Genomic DNA, 6,000 nt, shown 5'->3' with positions numbered 1-6,000 from the left:
AGCTACTGTTCGTTCCTTCTATTGGTATGACCTTGGCTCTCCAGGCATGAGTTGCATCTGCCGGGTTTCGATTCAGCTGCCTCTTCCCATTTTGCTAGAATATGAATCTCTGCTCATTCGGCCTTTAGTAACCTGAGTTGATTCTGCTTTGTTTGCAAAGTGGAATTACACTTATACTAACGTACTTTGTTTGAGGTAGATGATTGTATAATGGCGCTTGCCGCACTATTCTTCTACTTGGCATAGCAAGCCATACTGTTTTCTTAGCTTTCTTGCAGTTCCAAGCATATGTACATGTGTAAACTGTTCGGCTGTATTCATTTTGTTTACAGCTTAACTCTCTTGTATGTTTGGTAGCATTCTTTCACTTTAGGTTCACAATCTCTTTTCTCATGGCGTTCTTTGTGTCATCCTCAGGTTGTCATTTCTTCTATCAGTGAGTCTGTCCGGGTCCTCGTGACGTCACCATTCGTCTTCCATTAAGACCTTTTTGGTTTCTTCCGGGACTGTACTTAGGCAATCTTCATTTTGTCTCATTTGCTGGTAGGTTTTTCTTAATGGATACCTTACTGTCCATGGTTTTCTGGGTATTGGTACTTCAATAGGCGTTCCTCTTCTTATAGGTACTGGGCAGAGCCCCACTGTGGCGCTCTGCTGGTTTATTTGCTCATCATACGTCACATATTTTGGTGTGAACGTTCCTGGTACTTCAAAGTGGGTGATTGGAGTGCAGGCTTTATTTGGGACCTCCTCTACAATGGTATAACTCAAGTTCTGGCACATGGAATGGCACGCTGGGGTAGTGTACGCTATGATTCAGTGAATACTGAAAGGGAAGCAGAAGTAGCAAAAGAAGGACAATGAGTAACAGATGAGGAACAGGGGGAAGCACAGAGAGATATGAGGGAGGTTACGCAGTGGGGATTGGCGCTCAGGATGCTTCACAGCAGCCGAGTAGCAGTCATGAAATGTCGTCGCTGCAGCTGGTCTGAAATTACAGTAAGGCAAGATGTCATGCAGTTCAAATAGTTTTGCATTTCAGACCCTAAAATTTCTCCTGTTGACTGGGCATCACATCTAGCTGCTCTGTCTCAGGGTGTCAAGGGAGTTCTCATTCTTCTACCTGTGGTTATCTTGTGTGGCTTAAGATGATGGTCAGAACTGGGTTGGTTCCGAAGTGCATACAGTGCCAAAGGAAGGCAGTGCAACCATCCCTTTCTTAAGAGTCAGCTTCAACTTGGCTATCCTTTCCTTTAACAAGCCGTTGAGCTTCTCACAGAATCCGTTACCTTGCAGATGATATGCCGACGAGAACTTGTGCTTTATACCAAGCAGCAAGCTAATCTGTTAAAATGTCTCGTTTATAAAATGAGCTCCATTATCTGATCTCATGACTTCACCCCCCCCCACCTGGTGAACACCTCTCTCACTAAAAATGTGGCCGCACTGGTAGAGTCTGGGTGTGTACATGGACCTGCCTCAATCCATCTAGAGAATGGACACACCACAACAATTAAGTATCTGTACCCGTTACATACTTGAATCATGTCGACGTAATCGGCATGAAAGTGCTGAAAAGGCCCATTAGGCCTTGGGATGACTCCTCTCATTACTTTTAATGTGTGCCCAGCTGTGAATTGATGGCAGGTTATACAGTTCACTATAAAGAATGCAACATGCTCGGCTAAATTCGGTATGAACCAGTCTTCTGCAAGTGTTGCTGCTAGATTCTCTTTTGTCATATGTGCTGGATAATGTAGCTGCTCCAGCGCTATCTTTAATAGGGCTAAAGACATTGCTGGTATACCAGTGCTGTCTTGGGGCCACAACCTGTCAGAGGGGTTTAAAGAACATCCTTGCTGTTTCCAAATATTCGTCTCTTCCTGTGGTGCCTCCCCTTGGAGTTCAATTAGCTGTGTTTGCCACAAATTACTGTAACTTTCTGGTGCAGTTTGTGTAATCATTATGCGCTTGTTGGCATGGATAACTTCCACTTCCATGATCGTCTCACTTTTGGATGCCATACGTTTGTTTTCCAGCGCGCTAAGCCTGCATGCACTGTTGACGTTACATAGGCGGAGTCACTGTACACCGTTACTTCTGCGTGATTCTCAATGGCGAGTATCAACGCCAATAATTCTGCAGCCTGTGCTGAGTAATGAGATGGTATTCGTGCACTAAGGAGTACTTGAAATTCCCCATTTGCTGTGTGCATCATCGCAGCAACGCCTGTATATCTTTGTCCGTCACTTTGATCGATCCTCGAAGACCCGTCAATGAAGACGATATCTCCTTCTGCCAAGACATTTTCTTTCACCCTGGGAATTTCATCATAGAATTCTTCATAATTTGCACAGTCATGTATTGGCTCTCCTTCAGTGACTGGCTCTGCTATAAACGTAGCTGGGTTCACTATCTTACATCGGACTACCTTAATCAAAGGATTCAATACGATCACTTCATAAGCAGAAGCTCTCTGAGATGTCAATGTGCCCTTTGCTTTCTCTAAAATGGCAAATAGTGAGTGCTCGACGTACAACGTCATGGAGCATCCCATCACAATGGTTGTAGCCTTCTCTATGGTGAACGCTGCAACAGTTAAACTTTGTTCGCACAGGAAATGACCTGGTATTACTGGGTCCAAATTCCCACTGTAGTATGCCAGGGGCTTGTACCCCAACGTAGTTCTCTGTGTGAGTACTGCTGTCATAACGCTGCCATTTGTGTGCGAAAACAGGTACAATTCCTCTGCATAATTGGGGATCCCCAGAACTGGTGCTGCGCAAATAGCTCTTTTGAGTTCAGAAAATCCTTTCTCCATGGTATCAGACCATTCAATCTTTTCTTCCGTCACTTGGGTCTTTTTTACGGCCTGGAGTAAAGGCTTAGTGTACGAGCTATAGTCGAAGACCCATGCCCTAACATAGTTGCATAGGCCTAAAAAGCTCTGCATCTGTTTTATTGTGTGTGGCTTAGCCGTGTTCAGAGTGGCTTCAGCCCTTTCTGGGGTCACTCTCTTTCCTTCATGTGAGATCAGCTGGCCTATGTAAAGCACTTCTTGTTGACAATATTGTAACCTTTCCTTGTCAACCTTATATTCTTTCTCAGCTAGTATAGTCAATAGCTGAACAGAATCGTGTCTGCATTGCTCTTCTGTTGTGCTGCAAATTAAGAAGTCATCCACGTATTGCAGGATGACACTTTTTAGTGCAATATTGCTTAAATCCATCTGTAGGACTCTGTTAAAAATAGATGGAGACTCACAATACTCCTGGGGTAGCCTTGTGCTTTTCATAAGCATCTGTCTGAATGTGAATGACATCAGATCTTGTGAGTCACGGTGCAACGGAATTGAGAAAAATTCATTTTTCAAGTCAATCACCATGAAATATTTTGCCTCAACGGGTATATTACATAGGATTGTAGACGCGGTAGGGACTAGAGGGAACTCAGCCTCAACAATATCATTTATTGGCCTCAGACCTTGAATTAGCCTCCAAGACCCTCCCTTTGATTTTTTGATCGGATAAACCACAGTATTGCATGACGACTCTGACGTCACTAAAATGCCCTGTTCCATCATTGCAGAAATTGTCTTAAAAGTCCCCTCATCTGCCTCTCTGGACATGGGATATTGTCGGGATTTTGGTATAATTGCTCCTGGTTTCAGTTTAATCTTCACTTCTCCAACCCCCTCCAAGAGGCCTACGTCATAGGGTCCTGTAGTCCATACTGAGACAGGCACTTGGGCCATGTCGTTATTAAAATATTGAGGACGGTTTCGTGCCAACATCATTCTCTGAGTCACTTCTTTTTTGATCATTTTTACCCAAAAGGTGAGACTCACTTCCACCATTGTCTCTCCCATATCTGCTTGCTCTTCAAACAGATCGTCATCAGTGACATCAGTCGACCGATATCCTTCTTCAATGGCGATTACTGCCCACCATTGTCGTTCTTTGTCATCATAACCATCAATCAAGGCCACCATCCCTCGTATTGCAGCTGTGTGTAACATCAAGGGAAATGCTTGTCCCTTTTCCTCGTGCATCAGTATTCTTAGCCTGAATAGGAATTCATCAGGGTTCCTCATGATTCTGTCTGCAAGGCCTGGCAACCCTGCCATAAGAACACGCATACCATATGCGAATATTTCTGGTCCTAATGGTATAGCCCTCATGGCTGTGTGTCCCATGTATGCTCTGATAATTTTGCATACATTTGAATAGTGCATTCCTGGAGTTGAACATATTATGCCCTCCTCCGTGAACCAGATTGTCATATTTAACTTTGCCATTAAATCTCGACCCAAAATGTTCACTGGGGTCTGACGAGAATATAGTAAAGGCACATTCATTTGACATTCTCCTATGGAGACTGGAAGTGCATTTGTGAAGGGAACACGACTTGTAGCTCCTGTAAAACTCAGAGTATTTATGGATTTGCAGGACAAGGAAAACTTGCCTTTGCGTATGCACTAGCGTGTTGCACCCGTGTCAACTAGGAAGGAATATTCTTTATCCCCTATAATGACATCTACCATAGGTTCCCTGTGAGGGTCTGGTGTCACTGATAGGATAGAACACATCAGGGTTCCCAGTGAGCTATCCTAGACCATATACAAATTTGGCCCACTGTGTGCTAGTGGATTTCCCCCATTCCCATTTTTACTTGCCATTCCGGGGTTTGTGGTCTGCCCTGTGCTCATCGTCTGTGATAGTTGCAACGGTGCTTGCTGGGATTGTCCTTCTGGAAAATTCCCCATGCTCTGAGGTTGCATGCCTTGTTGCGCTCCTGGCGCTTGTTGTTGCACCGTGTGATTCTGTGCACTACCCTGCTGTAAAACTGCAGGTGGATTTGCCATGCCTGCTCCTGTCCCTTGGCCGTTCTGCATCATGCCTTGGTTTCTACATGTGCGAGCTAAGTGCCCAGTCATTCCGCACAACCAGCATACTGGCGGTGGTCGGATCATTTGCCCGTTTGACATATCTTGATTACCATTTTGCATATTTTGAAAACCTCCTTGATTATTTTGGAAACCTCCTTTATTACTCTGCCATCCTCTTCCCCTAAATTTTCTTCCCATTGGGTACAACCCCATATTGCCCTGATTATTCTGCTGTGGATTTGTAAACTGTTACATGCTTGATTCAGCTGTGTTAGTTATCATGGCTTCCTCAAGAGCATATTTTGACAATTTCTTTTGCACCAATTTTGCTTCCTCACCCTTTCGTGCAGCTTCCTTTTTGAGATTCTTTTCTTGCAGTAGTCTGCAATAGTGTGTGATGGTCAGCTGTATTTCAGCCCAAGGCTTGGCCTAAATTCCCACCAATTTCTTGAGCTGTTTCGGTACCGTTTCTGGCAACCCTTGACACAATATATGGTAGATCACAGGTATAGATTTCGTCCAAGATTCATAAGTCTCGAGCACCCATGCGTCTTGAAAATTCTGTATATAAATTAACAGATCTTCAGACTCCTTCATTTTTCATGTCATTATAGCTCCCATATAGGAAGTATCTGGGTATAGCACTCGTAGCGCTTTCCATACTGCGGCTCTACAATTGTTAAATGGAGCCCCGTCATGCAAGGTATTAATTGTGGTTACACCAGGTAGCCTGCTCGTGCCCACACATCGTCTGCTCTCTCACCAAGTATGGCGATTAGGAGACCTTTGATGTCTCCTATGGCTAGAGTGTTTGCTCATGTAGTTTTTTCCAACTCATGTATCCACTTTCCGGCTCCCGATGTCAGCATTCGAAGCTTGTTTTTCAAATGTTCTCAATCCATGTGTGGCCATGCAATATATTGTGGTCTTACTCCACCTTTCTCGAGCAATAGAAATTGGGATGTATAGCTCCCTCTCTCATCCCTCATGGTTCTTCTATCTATGGCAGGGGTAATATTTCCACATCGTCGCCTGCCGGGTAGTAACCTAAGTCTGTCCACGTAGGGCGGTGAAGACACCCCCCTTTGACCGTGAGATACTTCTTTATGTCG

The sequence above is a fragment of the Ambystoma mexicanum genome, chromosome 2q (assembly GCF_040938575.1).
Source record: "Ambystoma mexicanum isolate Mex_15411 chromosome 2q, UKY_AmexF1_1, whole genome shotgun sequence".
NCBI lineage: Eukaryota > Metazoa > Chordata > Amphibia > Caudata > Ambystomatidae > Ambystoma > Ambystoma mexicanum.
The sequence above is the reverse complement of the archived record's forward strand: the minus strand, read 5'-3'. Positions refer to the sequence as shown.